We start from the raw sequence: 17099 nt of genomic DNA, 5'->3' as shown, positions 1-17099 counted from the left end.
GTCCCTTCTCCTTATCAGTGTTTTCCACATATTCCTTTCCTCTCCGATTCTGCGTAGAACCTCCTCATTCCGTACCTTATCAGTCCACCAAATTTTCAACATTCGTCTATAGCACCACATCTCAAATGCTTCGATTCTCTTCTGTTCCGGTTTTCCCACAGTCCATGTTTCACTACCATACAATGCTGTACTCCAGACGTACATCCTCAGAAATTTCTTCCTCAAATTAAGGCCGGTATTTGATATTAGTAGACTTCTCTTGGCCAGAAATGCCTTTTTTTGCCATAGCGAGTCTGCTTTTGATGTCCTCCTTGCTCTGTCCGTCATTGGTTATTTTACTGTCTAGGCAGCAGAATTCCATAACTTCATTGACTTCGTGACCATCAATCCTGATGTTAAGTTTCTCGCTGTTCTTATTTCTACTACTTCTTATTACCTTCGTCTTTCTCCGATTTACTCTCAAACCATACTGTGTACTCATTAGACTGTTCATTCCGTTCAGCAGATCATTTAATTCTTCTTCACTTTCACTCAGGATTGCAATGTCATCAGCGAATCGTATCATTGATATCCTTCCACCTTGTATTTTAAATCCACTCCTGAACCTTTCTTTTATTTCCATCATTGCTTCCTCGATGTACAGATTGAAGAGTAGGGGCGAAAGGCTACAGCCTTGTCTTACACCCTTCTTAATACGAGCACTTCGTTCTTGATCGTCCGCTCTTATTATTCCCTCTTGGTTGTTGTACATATTGTATATGACACGTCTCTCCTTATAACTTACTCCTACTTTTTTCAGAATCTCGAACAGCTAGCACCATTTTATATTGACGAACGCTTTTTCCAGGTCGACAAATACTATGAAAGTGTCTTGATTTTTCTTTAGCCTTGCTTCCATTATCAGCCGTAACGTCAGAATTGCCTCTCTCGTCCCTTTACTTTCCCTAAAGCCAAACTGATCGTCACCTAGCGCATTCTCAATTTTCTTTTCCATTCTTCTGTATATTATTCTTGTAAGCAGCTTCGATGCATGAGCTGTTAAGCTGATTGTGCGATAATTCTTGCACTTGTCAGCTCTTGCCGTCTTCGGAATTGTGTGGATGATGTTTTCCGAAAGTCAGATGGTATATCGCCAGACTCATATATTCTACACACCAACGTGAATAGTCGTTTTGTTGCCACTTCCCCCAATGATTTTAGAAATTCTGATGGAATGTTATCTATCCCTTCTGCCTTATTTGACCGTAAGTCCTCCAAAGCTCTTTTAAATTCTGATTCTAATACTGGATCCCCTATCTTTTCTAAATCGACTCCTGTTCTTCTTCTATCACACCAGACAAATCTTCACCCTCATAGAGGCTTTCAATGTATTCTTTCCACCTATCTGCTCTCTCCACTGCATTTAACAGTGGAATTCCCGTTGCACTCTTAATGTTACCACCGTTGCTTTTAATGTCACCAAAGGTTGTTTTGACTTTCCTGTATGCTGAGTCTGTCCTTCCGACAATCATATCTTTTTCGATGTCTTCACATTTTTCCTGCAGCCATTTCGTCTTAGCTTCCCTGCACTTCCTATTTATTTCATTCCTCAGCGACTTGTATTTCTGTATTCCTGATTTTCCCGGAACATGTTTGTACTTCCTCCTTTCGTCAATCAACTGAAGTATTTCTTCTGTTACCCATGGTTTCTTCGCAGCTACCTTCTTTGTACCTATGTTTTCCTTCCCAACTTTTGTGATGGCCCTTTTTAGAGATGTCCATTCCTCTTCAACTATACTGCCTACTGCGATATTCCTTATTGCTGTATCTATAGCGTTAGAGAACTTCAAACGTATTTCGTCATTCTTTAGTACTTCCGTATCCCATTTCTTTGCGTATTGATTCTTCCTGACTAATGTCTTGAACTTCAGCCTACTCTTCATCACTACTATATTGTGATCTGAGTCTATATCTGCTCCTGTTTCGCCTTACAATCCAGTATCTGATTTCGGAATCTCTGTCTGACCGTGATGTAATCTAATTGAAATCTTCCCGTATCTCCCGGCCTTTTCCAAGTATACCTCCTCCTCTTGTGATTCTTGAACAGGGTATTCGCTATTACTAGCTGAAACTTGTTACAGAACTCAATTAGTCTTTCTCCTCTTTGATTCCTAGTCCCAAGCCCATAATCTCCTGTAACCTTTTCTTCTACTCCTTCCCCTACAACTGCATTCCAGTCGCCCATGACTATTAGATTTTCGTTCCCCTTTACATACTGCATTACCCTTTCAATATCCTCATACACTTTCTCTATCTGTCCATGTATACCTGAACTATCGTTGTCGGTGTTGGTCTGCTGTCGATTCTCATTAGAACAACCCGGTCACTGAACTGTTTACAGTAACACACCCTCTGCCCTACCTTCCTATTCATAACGAATGCTGCACCTGTTATACCATTTTCTGCTGCTGTTGATATTACCCGATACTCATCTGACCAGAAATCCTTGTCTTCCTTCCACTTCACTTCACTGACCCCTACTATATCTAGATTGAGCCTTTGCATTTCCCTTTTCAGATTTTCTAGTTTCCCTACCACGTTCAAGCTTCTGAAATTCCACGCCCCGACTCGTAGAACGTTATCCTTTCGTAGATTATTCAATCTTTTTCTCATGGTAACCTCCCCCCTTGGCAGTCCCCTCCCGGAGATCCGAATGGGGGACTATTCCGGAATCTTTTGCCAATGGAGAGATCATCATGACACTTCTTCAATTACAGGCCACATGTCCTGTGGAAACACGTTCGTCCCTGTACAGACCCTCTATATACTCCTTCCACCTTTCTGCTGTCCCTTCTTTGGTTAGGACGGGGTTTCCATAGAAGCTCTTGATATTAATGCAAGTGGTTCTCCTTTTTCCAAAGGTCTCTTTAATTTTCCTGTAGACAGAGATATGACTCTACATCCTTACATTTGATCTCAAGCCATCCCTGCTTAGCCATTTTGCACTTCCTGTCGATATCATTTTTGAGACGTTTGTATTCTTTTTTGCCTGCTTCATTTACTGTATTTTTATATTTTTATATTTTCTCCTTCCTTACCTGTATTCATTTACCCACAATTAAGCCAGGTAGTGAGATGGAAAGATGGGTGAAAAATTTGCAGAGGTGGATTGGAGGTCCACGTGAAAATGGCTCCACGCCTGAATCGGTCTATCGTGAGTAAGTGAGCGCGCATCAGTAAACACGGCCGAGCTGGGTGACGGGCGCCCGCTGGCAGGGTGACTGAGGCGCGCAGCTGCGCAGACACGCCCACCGGGCAGTTCCGCCGAGCCTTTCTTTACTGGGCGTGGCGCTGCCCGCCCTGGGCCAGTTTGCGCTATCTCAGTTACCTCCATTAAGGCCCGTCTCCCAAGGAGCAGGTAACTTAACGACTCGCCGCTAATTGGCCGTGTCCGCTTAAACAGAGCGAGGGTCATCTCACTGCAGTCCTGTTTCGTCTACTTTTGTTCAGCAACGGAACACTGTAAGTACACTGCGTTTCTCTTCTCACGGCGAGACTTCTATGCGTTAATTTGAATAATCTCAGGATAACAAATTCTGAAACAACACGAATTCTCCTCTCCCTCTGCCCCCGCTAACTGGATTACAGTGGCTCTAAAAAGCAACTTTTTCAAAGAAAGAAAGAAAATTACAATTTAATGTTCCGTCGCCGACGCGGTCATTAGGGACACAGCGCGCTCCGGCGACGTCACGGCGAGACCGATACACGTAAACACCAGGCTTGTGAAACTCGTGTGAATTTAAAAGGTTGGTTGGGTTGGGGGATTAAAGGGACCAGACTGCTACGGTCATCGGTCCTGAATTTAAAACTGCTGTAGGAGTTTTTCGGCAGTTGCCGTCAAACGTTTTCGCTCAAGGGCCAACACTAACATTAAGGGGCGGCGTTTCGGGCCCCGTGTGTAGCGATCTTATTAACTAGTACGCTACGGTCGCAGGTTCGAATCCTGCCCCGGGCATGGGTGTGTGTGATGTCCTTAGGTTAGTAAGGTTTAAGTAGTTCTAAGTTCTAGCGGACTGATGACCTCAGATGTTAAGTCCCATAGTGCTCAGAACCATTTGAACACTACATAAACTACATGATGCGCGGTCCCAACAGTCTAGCTCAGGCAACAGAGCCAATATCAACAGCACAACTACCGAAACTGCTTTTGAGAGTCAAATTTTTTTAAACTTAAAGTAAACTGGAACGCGAATTGTTATTAACTCAATTAAGGTACTACCAAGTTGTCCATTGCTAAGAAACGCCCTGAATCACGTAGACCCCTTGCAACGCTTCCATCCACACTCGTCCTGTGTATCTGTTTCGTCTGTGTCCTACAATTCATTCTGTCTACAAGCCCAAACCATCTCCACATTTTTTTATTATTATTTTGAGCTTTTCCTCATTACAGAGGCTTATCTCCAACATAATAATTTACCTGGAAATGACAATACAAACAATAAACGTTCTTAAACTATACTCTCAAAATATTTCTCCAGGTGTTTCGATCTTGCGTGTCCTCTTCCTCTGCGCCCATTCTCCTCATTGTGTGCTGTACATTTTGGAGCCAGGTGGTCACAGGTCGTCCTCTTCTTCTTCTCCCCTCCGGTTCCCACTCCAGTATCAATTTTGGTATTCTGGCTTCCTCCATTCGTCGTACATGCCCGTACCACTGTAATTTCTTCCTATCCATTACGTCATATATTCTTTCTTTTATTTCCATTCTCCTTTTTACTTCGGTGTTCCTTATCTTTTCTTTCCTGGAGATTCTTGCCGATCTTCACCAAAAGTCCATCTCTAGAGCTTGTAATTTTTTAATGTGCTTCATGTTAATTGTCCAGGTCTCCGTTCCATACAGAACCACGCTCTCTAATATGGATTTGTATATTAATTTTTTAGTTCTGCTCATTACATTCCTGCTCCATAAGACTGAGTTAAGCATCCCAATGATCCTCCGTCCGCTACTAATTCTTTTATTGATTTCTGAGTCTGATTTTCCCTCGATTTCTAAAATGGATCCCAAATAATCCATCTCCACATACCTTTCTAAATGCTCGACAGTACGTCTTCTTTCCTTCCACCAAGCTCCACACACTTAGCTTAATAAACTTTAAGTCTTAAGTTTTAAGGTTCAATGAATGAAACTCGGTGTCATAACGATATCACTTATTGATAAAACTGAATTTTAAAGTATCCATAATGTTAAAGCATAACAATGACTAACAAACACTAATTGAACAATGACCTTGCATCTCCTTGGAAGTTTAGATAAGGTAAATTCATATGTTGTTAATTTTAGGCACAATGCCAGGTTCTCATCAATAAGACGACATCTCAGCTTAGTAAGGTTCATGCTTAAAAATGGTTGTTCGCATGAGTATGTGGAGCCGAATGCGGAAATAACAGCAAACTCGAGTTTTTTTAGGTGTTATATGAATCACGAACACTATTCCAGTTATTAAAAATCAATGTACCTGCCTTCTCCAGGTCTTTCAAACCAGACTACTTGCGCTGTGAATTTGCTTCATATTTGTTTTCCGACAGGATTTCTAAGACACCACAAAAACGTTCAAATTTCGAGCTTCACAATTCTTTGTTTTTAAAATACGGCAATGATACTTCAAAGTTACCAGTGTCAGTATTACAGGGGGGAAAATGTTACACTAGCTTTAAGAAGTTGTTTAGCAAAGACTAACGTGGCTCTCCTATTTCTGAATTACTGAAATCTGCTGAGAAAACTTTCCTCATAATTTAAAGAGTTGTTTTGAAACAGCAAATACTACCGTCAGACCAATTTCCTGTACTGTGTTCCAAAAGACTTGGAAAGTGAATGAAAGTTTCTCTCACAAAACCTTGATCAAGTTAAAAATTATGTCACGCGCTTGACTTTGAAGCACTATCCGATTATCCACCCTCCACTTCTGAACCGCGGTGCGGACAACAGCCAGTGGACGTGCTCCGTCGGCCGATGGAGAGCGACGATCCCACCCACGACAGGTCTTCCAACTAGGCTGACCGACGCAAGAAACCTAGGTCGGGGCGTGGGTTACAAAGTTTCAGTTGCACTGTACTTGCGCTCCCGCGCATAGTATTTTTCAAAGAAAAGACCGCGTGTGGCTGGCAAGCCGCGGTTTACCCACCGCTGGTCTAGTTATGGCAAGGGCGCCGTAAGCTGCCCACCCGCTCCCGAGTACTGATCGTTAAATGTCGGCACCTTTCGGAACACTTCGTGTGGAGCGCTGTCTGCTTCAGACTTCTACCACCTTCAGCGACCCCAAAATGGCGACACACTATTGCGTGATGAAGTGTTGTGTTGTCTGTGTGGGCGGATGGTTAATTGATTAACAAGAGTAAATTTAATTACATATAAAACCATTATTCAGTATGAGACACGATCACAAATGGTTACAAAATATTTTGAATGTCGTTTTCCTTCTGCTCATTGCGTCATATGACAACAACCTTAATTTCATTTCATATTAATTACTTCTTTACAGCCTGTGATGATGTCTCCAGCATTAGGAAATTAAATGTTAGAAGCAGAAATATACGTAAGACCACGGAATAACGTCCAAATAAGAACGACTAACAAAAGCTTGATTATTCTTGGACTACTCTTACGCTGTTTAGTTTTACTCTGTTGCTGGAATTTTTGCCACGGACACTTCTTGTTTAGTGTCGGTGTCTTTCTACAGAATTTCTACCGTAAAGTATTAACAAACTCATGTTAGCATAGAGGTAAATGTTCTCTTCGCTGTTGAGCTCCGTCTTCCCTTGCAAATTCGAGAAGCATCCAACACGCCTCCAAGTTTTTCACGCGGAACTGAAAAAAACATAATGTATGTGACATAATTCACGCTCATGCACGCCAGAATTCCAGGGCGATAAGATGTGATTTTCATCTCTACTTAGATATGTTATGATTGCCAAACACGGTTTGTTTCTTGTAGCACTGTATTCACTAGCAAATAAACTGAGAAAACGGAACTGTCAGCTCGGTCTCTCCTCCTGAATGTCATCCAAAGGGTTTTGGTGCCCGCCTCGAGCGTCTAATTAAGTCTCGTGAAACTTTTAAAAAACACTAACATTCACTTCCTATTGGGATCATAGACAACTTTAACAGCATCATGCTTGGTTCTGTCCAGTGCTCGAAGCAACCGCAGAGATCTACCTACAGTTTATGTGAAGTGGCATTACGATGAAATTCCACGAGAAAGGCAGATTCTCAAATGCACAGCTCCTCTGGATAAACGTATTTCGGCCGCTTCTATTTTCCGCCAGGACTGCAGCTCCAAGGCTTCATTCAGTGCTTGCAATAATAACCGACGCTGGGCGTAACAAACAGAAACTTTGCAGAATATTTGTTCGTCAGGCTTGTACGCATTAACAGCAACACAATCGCTGCTTCAGTTCCGCCATATTTCTACAATACAGCGTCATCTTGAAATCTGAAGCTATTAAAGTGTCTGTCTGCTACGCCCCTATCGATAGTCCGCCACATATGTGACCTCTAGTTGAGGAACCTGCTTTTAACATTGACGACATTGTTATGGCGTCAACTGAATTGCACAATAAGATTGTCTTCGGGTTCCATATAAACTTGTGCTATACTCAGGGCCAGTTACGTGGATAATTCAGTGCCCCTGAATGATATTCTAAGTCCCTCCACAAACTGCCGGTTCTGTTAGCATGCAAATCGCTTTTGAACATACTGACTATCCGAGTCGAAAAGGGGTTGATGGGCTACAAACATATAAACACAATAAGCGCTACAAAATGCCAAAATAAAAGTAAAACAATGTTATAGTGATGTATTTTCATCAAAAGATTCCGTTTGATCGGAGGAGTACGAAACTGAAATTGAATTGTTTCTGGGCAAAGTATTACCAAAACCATTGATGTGTCTTCATGGATGCTGTGATGAGTAAATAGTGATAAAACTATCGTATTTTAAGTAAAACTAGTAATTAGAAGCGAAGTTTTCATCATGCACTTCGATTGGAATACCCAATATGCTATAAAAAATTATTTCAAGAAAAGTGTCAATATTACAATGAGCAGTGTTTTCACACGCTCTGCAGCGCTATTACATGGAAGATATATCCTGGAAAACCTATTATCTCATTGCGAAACAGACGCTTTCCTGACTTCCCGTACATATTAGTAAAGCTGAGAATAATATTTAAACGAGAAACTTAATACATACATGTGGGCCACACGAAGAAAGCTGATAAACTAAACAAACCTAAAAAGGTCAATATAGAAAAGGGCAAATAGTCTGAAGTAATTTTATTTAACAGTCAAATAGCCCAGTCGACGAAGACCAAAAACACCAGATTGGCGAAAAAAAAAAAAAAAAAAACGTGTAGTCGCAAATTCTTGCACAGTGTTAGGAAGGAGCGTCGTAATCAACACACTAAAATTCCTGTCGAATGAGGTATGAGCGTTGGGACAGGGGTGGGTTTGAAGGTCAGTTTCCTATGTTTTTCTCCAATAACTCGAAAACCGTCGCTTCTAGAGAAATTTTGCGATCTCATGTACGTAGACAAAGTAACTTCACTGAGCTCGTGCGTACCTAGCGGAGTTATTTTCAGTTTATTAAGTGAGTACTCATTGCAATTCTTAAGTGAGCTATTACGTCAAGAAGCTCAACAGCTGGAGTTGTCAAGTATTTGCCCCAAGTGTAAGATACCATCAGTAAGTATTCAAAAATGTCGATTCCATTGTCTCCCACTGCTTCACCCGAGCCGCAGCTCTCACAATATCTGAAGAGACGCAGAAGCTCTGCAACATAAACAGGTCTTCTGTGTGTTATGGAATTTCCGACATTTCAACATAAGTGCATTGCAGTAGAGTATACTTGAACGTGGTTAGTCACATTCCATCTGACGTATTCACACCCACCTTGCAAGACACACTGCGGATATATGGTAAGTGGCTCCGCGCAGTGCAGCCCACTCTACAAGAGCCAGAAATTCCTGAATGGAAGAGATTTACGCAGCCCGCTAGTAACGCAATTAATGGTGACGCCAGTGTACTGGTTTCCTGGTCATTCATTAATTCACCACCAAGCGAGTGCAACATAATTACATGGCTTCACACCATGCAGTCAATGATAGACAGGAGGAAGACGCCACATTTACCATCAACACAACATAGGTCACTGACAAAAACACACTTACAAACTAAACACTTCTCAGCTACTGTTCACAGGAACGTATTTTACATAAAAGCTAGTATAACAACTGCAAATAACTACTCATTTAATAAACTGCAAATAATTCCACTATATAAAAACGGGCTCAGTGGAGCTATTTTGTGCACTCACGTAAGACAACTGGAGAGGTACAATCTGTCTGTAGACCAAAAATCGAGCAATGCTCACGGTAGGGGGAATTTGGCTTTCCTAGAACAACATTACAGGTGCTGTTCAAGAATCAACTTCACCATCAGCAGTGTAGAACAGTGTGCAGAAATTTGTGTAGATTTTGTCCATATGCACTACCTGCCTTAGTGAAACTTCCTGGCGGATTAAAACTGTGTGCCGGACCGAGACTCGAACTCAGGACCTTTGCCTTTAGCGGGCAAGTGCTCTACCAACCGAGCTACACAAGCACGACTCACGCCCCGTCCTCACAGCTTTACTTCTGCCAGTACCTCGTCTCCTACCTTCCAAACTTTACAGAAGCTCTCCTTCTATCTGAATTAGTGCTGTTAATAGTCCATCTCTGCATAACCAACCCCCGAGCTCGTCTGCGCACTGCGCTGCCAGCTGTGGAGGGCCTGAGCTTCTTGCGACGTAGTGGGGTGGACAGGGTCGGGAGTCACCTGCACGACGTGTGAGGGAGGGGACTGCGTCAACAACAGTCTGGCGACTTAACTCCCCTCACACGTCTTCCCCTCCAGCCTGTTACACTCTTGGAACACAATTTATTCTTTAATACGGCTACAGTCGACTCAGATGTGGTACACACGTTTAATATTTGTTTTTAACCCCCCTCGTTTGAAGGTAAACATTAATTTTATACCGTTAGACGCATATTTTGAATAAACTGCGATTTTTCTGTCCCCTGCAATGCGGAAACTATCGGTACGAGAGAAAAAATGATTGCTAGTTTTTTGTAGCAAGTTTAAGCAGTTTCATTTTTCACTTGAAACTTTTCTCTACAAGACGCGGTTTTCGACTTATTGGAGCAAAACATTAAAAATTGACGTCTAACCCACCCCCAACGCTCACACCCCACCAGTCAGGAATTTTAACATGTTGTTCAGGACAGTCCCTCCTATCACTGTGCAAAAATTTGCGACTACACTGTTTTCTCCACTCATTTTCCTTCGTTGACTGTTTCAAAAAGTATCTGTTATATTACAGAAGAACCAATTTTTTTAGGAGTTAATTCAGTGGTGACGAACGAAGACCCTTCCTTCTAAAGCAATCCATTAGGAACAGATCGGGTGGCCGCAATCGATCTCGGATTTATAAGGAGAACGATGATTTCGATAGAATTACACTACTCGCCATTAAAATTGCTACACCACGAAGATGACGTGCTACAGACGCGAAATTTAACCGACACGAAGAATATGCTGTGATATGCAAATGATTAGCTTTTCAGAGCATTCACGCAAGGTTGGCGCCGGTGGCGACACCTACAACGTGCTGATATGGGGAAAGTTTCCAACCGATTTCTCATACACAAACAGCAGTTGACCGGCGTTGCCTGGTGGAACGTTGTTGTGATGTCTCGTGTAAGTAGGAGAAATGCATACCATCACGTTTCCGACTTTGATAAAGGTCGGATTGTAGCCTATCGCGATTGCGGTTTATAGTATCGCGACATTGCTGCTCGCGTTCGAGATCCAATTACTGTTAGCAGAATATGGAATCGGTGGGTTCAGGAGGGTAATACGGAACGCCGTGCTGGATCCCAACGGCCTCGTATCACTAGCAGTCGAGATGACAGGCATCTTATCCGCATGGTTGTAACGGATAGTGCAGCCACGTCTCGATCCCTGAGTCAACAGATGGGGACATTTGTAAGACAACAACCATCTGCACGAACAGTTCGACGACGTTTGCAGCAGCATGGACTATCAGCTCGGAGACCATGGCTGCGGTTATCCTTGACGCTGCATCAGAGACAGGAGCGCCTGCGATGGTGTACTCAACGACGAACCTGGGTGTACGAACTGCAAAACGTCTTTTTTGGGGATGAATCCAGGTTCTGTTTACAGCATCATGATGGTCGCTTCCGTGTTTGGCGAAATCGCGGTGAACTCACATTGGAAGCGTGTATTCGTCATCGCCATACTGACGTAGCAGCCGGCATGATGGTATGGGGTGTCATTCGTTACACGTCTCGGTCACCTCTTGTTCGCACTGACGGCACTTTGAACAGTGGACGTTACATTTCAAATGTGTTACGACCCGCGGCTGTACCCTTCATTCGATCCCTGCGTAACCCTAAATTTCAGCAGGATAATGCACGACCGCTTGTTGCAGGTCCTGTACGGGCCTTTCTGGATACAGAAAATGTTCGACTGCTACCCTGGCCAGCACATTCTCCAGATCTCTCGCCAACTGAAAACGTCTGGTCAATGGTGGCCGAGCAAAACTGGCTCGTCACAATACGCCAGTCACTACTCCTGATGAACTGTGGTATAGTGTTGAAGCTGCATAGGCAGCTGTACCTGTACACGCCATCCAAGCTCTGTTTGACTCTATGCCCTGGCGTATCAAAGCCGTTACTACAGCCAGAGATGGTTGTACTGGGTACTGATGTCTCAGGATCTATGTCAGTTCTCGTATAATATATTTGTCCAATGAATACCCGTTTATCATCTGCATTTCTTCTTGGAGTAGCAATGGCCAGTAGTGTATATCTCATCATGCCCATAATGATGCTCTAGTCTATGACATATACTTGGTGTATTTCACATGCACAGCAAGTTCAAAGGTATAAACAATTTGTCTGCCGACTAGTTTTGACAGTTATTTACGCCGTGGAACACGTTCCACGTTTCGGCCAACACAGAGCGCGCACAGCGACAGTGCGCCGTCACTGGCTAGCGGGCGGCCGCTAACGACGGCACCAAACAGGCGTGACGCAACAGCCGGGCAGCGGCCAGCGCTGGCTGCCCAGGCGAGAAAGCTGGTCCCGCTCCGGGCCTTAGCGCGACTACTCGCGAGGCGATTCAGTGGAGCCGTACCGAAAACTGATTCTGTCAGCAGGAATGAGGAGGGGACCACCAATGCATGCGAGCCGCAACAAGAACTCACGGAAAGCTACCACGGGCAAAGTTAAATCGAGTTATTAATGTAGCTTCCAGGGATAATAAATGGTGGGTAAGCGATCTGGTCACGAACTTTACGGTGCAATATAAATAACGGTGGAATGATAAATAGCTGTTTTTCGAGGCTTGGTGGCATGTCATGACAGATTTAAAGCCGATCTCAGAAGCCGTGTGTTTACAAAAAAAGGCATGCTGGAGGGGAGCGCTCACCGGTCGAAACGTTCGTGTGCGCAGGCGGAGACTCATGCGGGGGGGGGGGGGGGGGGTGGGGGGGGGGGGGAGGGGGAGTGTAACGACGACAGCAGATAATCTCAGTCGGAAAAAAACCACCGATACCACCCAGGTCATTATTGTTGGATATAGGTTCCGCCTTTTATGAAAAACAGTTTTTTTTTTTCCTTTTCTTGTTACCCAAACATGTTTCGGCACCAGGGGCGTGCATTTCGGGTTCTCCCGTGTCTGCCGGTGGCCAGCCTGGCAAGGCGTGACGTCACTGACCTGCTACTGCGCCGTGTCCACAAGACTTTGGTTGTTTTGCTAGTGCTGCGTTCTCGCTTCCTCGAGTGTAGTGCGTGACCTGTGGCGTATTCCGGTACGAATTGCTATATTTTGTCATCCAGCGACTTGTTCACAGTAATTTCAGTTCAAATGGTTCAAATGGCTCTGAGCACTATGGGACTTAACATCTGTGGTCATCAGTCCCCTAGAACTTAGAAGGACATCACACACATCCATGCCCGAGGCAGGATTCGAACCTGCGACTGTAGCGGTCACGCGGTTCCAGACTGAAGCGCCTAGAACCGCACGGCCACACCGGCCGACGTAATTTCAGAGTGAAACGAGGAAAGACACATTGTACTGTCCTGCTGTTTGTACAGTAACTCTGGACGTAGAACCGAGGGCATTCCTTACGAACGGTTTCCAAAAGGCTTAAGACTCCAACTTGAATGGTTGCCTCGTTGTAAACGAGGGTACAAGATCAATACTAAGAAGGATATGTTCCGAACGTTGACGTCCAAAGGATGGGACACGCAAAATAAATTGCTGGGTTGACCTACAAGAAAGTTGCTGAAGTCAGATGAAATTCCATCCCAGAAAATACCTAATGGGCTCAGAAATAAACCTCTTGCTGCAAGTTCTGATAACACAGAAGACAACGTAACAGAAAGAGAACGTCGGAGTAACAACAGAGGGCTCTCAAAACGTTGTAAGTTTTGCCTCCCAAGAAAACAAAACTGGACAAATCAGTTAACACAGAAACTACTCCTTGTTCGATCTATAAGCAAACAACAATAACTGAAGGAGTAGAAGAAAGAATTGGCTATCGTGAAGAGTAGCAACGCTTTACTGGAGCAGAAACTGCTAGCTATGAAGAAAGCTAAGAAACAGGGTGTTCCACTCAAAATACCCGTTTCTCCTAGGAAGAATATGGGAAGTGTAAGTACGGAGGTTAAAATTATACTGTCTCGGTGTTTCACCCAAGCATAAATTTGGTGCCTGTTGGAAAAAACGTGTGGAGCTCGTAGGACATTGCAAACGTCCATACTTTACGACCTTGGTTATCTAAGAAAGAACTGCCCTTTGTCTTGTCGATCAACGCTCCCAAAATGGACAAAGCATTTGAAGTGTCAAGCAAGCACTTTAAAAGAAATACTACATTTAATTAACACTAGGTCAGTAATGTTTACATCATATGCGGCCAACCCTGTCCTAAGCTTCGACGAAACGAATATTGAGCTACAATGTCACACTTGGACATGCAAGAACGTTAGAGTAACCATTATAAGACGTTTACTTTCAAGGTGGGAGCAGTCAATATATTACGATTTTGATGTGAAAATGACATGTAATTGTAGCAGGCAATCATTACAGAATTTAAACTGCTTGGATTCGTGTTGTAGCAGTTACATGTGATACGAGAACGAAACATTCCAAAGTGTGGAAACAACTTGGTGTACCCACAAATGAGACGTATTTTTCGAATCTTGTGGATAAGGTAAGGAAAATATGTATTTTTATGACGTACTACATTTGCTAAAATTATTAAGAAATCACTTGTATGACGACGGAATGACCTTCCCTGACGGTATTGTGTTAATAGATCTTCTGCAACATCAAGCGATCTTTCGATCACCTAGGACATACGGGAAGCTCACGTCAGTGAGTTACGTCCTCCATAGAGATCGTGAAGGAAGCGTCATCGAACGGATAAACGACGTTTTCGATGTGTTGACTCGAGGTACACCGAAGATCAGGAAGGACCTCTTATGGTTTCAAATTCCTCGAAGAGGTTTTTGGAAATTTGCTCGAATATGAGAGAGGAGAGGAGGAGTAGTACACTCCCGTTTCAAAATACATTTGTTACATCAACAAATTCACTTTTCGGACTTTTCGCAGATGTGAAAAATGACAGGGCAAACTACATCCTGACTGCCAGATTGAATAAGCGTGTCTCGAAATATCCTTTTCTAGAATTCGTGGTCTTGGTGCCTTTTATAATAATCTGACGGCCTTTGACGTTAATAATAGAATTTGCCTACTAATACTGACTGGCAATGCGACAAATATACTTTTGCGCCTTGCTGCTTCTACTGAAGAGGACAAAGATCAAACTTGAGCATAAGAAACAGTGGGCGAATTCGAGAATTTTATTTCTAGCGAGCTGCACAACAAAGTAGTTGACACATCACGTCACGGTACTGGAGAGGAGGAATATTTGCTTCGAGATGGCGATATCACTAATTTACTGAGCTCCAGTGAAGACTTTACTCCCGATGCCTTAAAACACTTGGCCGAATACATCGCATTCAAGCGCGAAAACATCGTCCGTTCATTACGAATTACAACAGCAAAATTCCAAGCCGATGCAGAATTCACAGCTAAACAGCACCGGAAAAGTGTACATTCAAAAGGTGGGTTTACTTCTCCAACACCCGATAGTTTTGCTACGATGGCAGATTTCGAAATTTTTGCATCTTTTCATGGAGCAAATATTTCACGTTGGAAACGCGTGATGGAATCCTTAGTGGCAGTAACACAATCAAGACTTCGGGCAATCGAAAAGAAAATCACTGATTCGCACGTACGAAGGAGAACTTTAATCCGCATTAGATTTTTGAATAAAAGAGGTAAATGGGATGCAATGACGTGGGCTTCGGCAAAAGGAAATCTTCTCCGAACTGCGTCGTCTTCAACAACTTCAAATTAAATTTCCGCGACAACATCATCAGGCATCTCTATCAAAATATTCCCTAGATGTCTGAACAAAAGTAGCGCGTCAAACTGCAAAATTTTCAGCGTTGTCTCGTTGTTTTTAAGCCGTAAATTTCAGTGACGATCATTTACGGCTAACTTTGGATCTTAACAAGTGTTGTTACCACTGCTTTTACTGTTTAATATTTCCTTTAGAATACTTCCAAAACTAGCTCTTTCGCATCCTCTTGAAAACCATCAATGAGCTGCTCAAAATCGAATGAGAAGAGAGGTAAAAATTTGTGTTACTGTGTGAGATTCCCGCTTGCGACTGCGCCAGCGCTTCGTGGCAAGTGGCGTGGCACGTCGCTCACCAGTCGGAGCGTCCTCGCCAGGGTGGGCTACCTTACTAGTCTATGTACCTTGTTTCGGCACCTGTGTGCCATCATCAGTGATTTTTTTAATTGAAAAACTGCAAAAGTGAACATATTTTAGGTTGTAACTGATCTAGGAAAATGAACCTAAAGATCACTTACAACCTAAAATATGTTCACTTTTACAGTTTTTCAATGAACAAAACCCACTGATGATGGCACAGAGGTGCTGAAACATGTTTGGGCAATGAGGGAAAAAAAAACAGTTGTGCATAAACGGCAGAACCTGTGTCCAATAATTTTTACTGCAAACTCGGAAAAAACATAAGAATCGCAAACCCAAGACGAATATACACCCAAGTTATATTCTACCTAAACAACACTTGCAGTCATCTCAACTACGAATGCATGGAAAAACAAATTATGTTCTGCGGCATTCGTACATAGAAGGACGTCCTCTATCGGTTTCTATTAGACCGACGCAGATGTTATGCCTTCCTTTACTTTCTGCACCATCTACAAAGAAAAAATTAATTATGAACGTTTATATGTTTTCACATAATAACATCGATATGATTTCACCTTCAGAAGCTGTTCGGTCCCTACGTAAACTCATAGAATATACACTGAAGAGCCAAAGAAACTGTTACACTGCCTAATATCGTGTAGAGCCTCCGCGGCCAGGCAGAAGTGCGGCAACACGACGTGGCATGGACTCGACTAATGTCTGAAGTAGTGCTGGAGGGAACTGACATGAATCCTGAGGGGCTGTCCATAAATCCGATAGGGCACGAGGGAGTGGATATTTCTTCTGAACAACACGTTGCTAGACATCCCTGATATGCTCAATAATGTTCATGGCTGCCGAGTTTGATGGCCAGCGGAAGTGTTTAAACTCAGAAGTGTGTTCCTGGAGCCACTCTGTAGGAATTCTGGACATTTGGAGTATCGCATGGTCCTGCTGGAATTTTCCAAGTCCGTCGGAATGGACAATGGACATGAATGGATACAGAACAGGATGCTTACGGACGTGTCACCTGTCAGTGTTATATCTAGAAGTATGACGCGTCCCATATCATTCCAACTACACACGCCCCACACCAGTACAGAGCCTCCACCAGCTTTCTGGACAGCCCCCTGCTGACATGTAAAGTCGATTGATTCATGAGGTGTCTCCATCCGCTCGATACAATTTGAAACGAGAGTCGTCCGAGCAGGCAA

This window comes from Schistocerca americana, chromosome 8, assembly GCF_021461395.2.
Source record: "Schistocerca americana isolate TAMUIC-IGC-003095 chromosome 8, iqSchAmer2.1, whole genome shotgun sequence".
Lineage (NCBI taxonomy): Eukaryota > Metazoa > Arthropoda > Insecta > Orthoptera > Acrididae > Schistocerca > Schistocerca americana.
The sequence above is the reverse complement of the archived record's forward strand: the minus strand, read 5'-3'. Positions refer to the sequence as shown.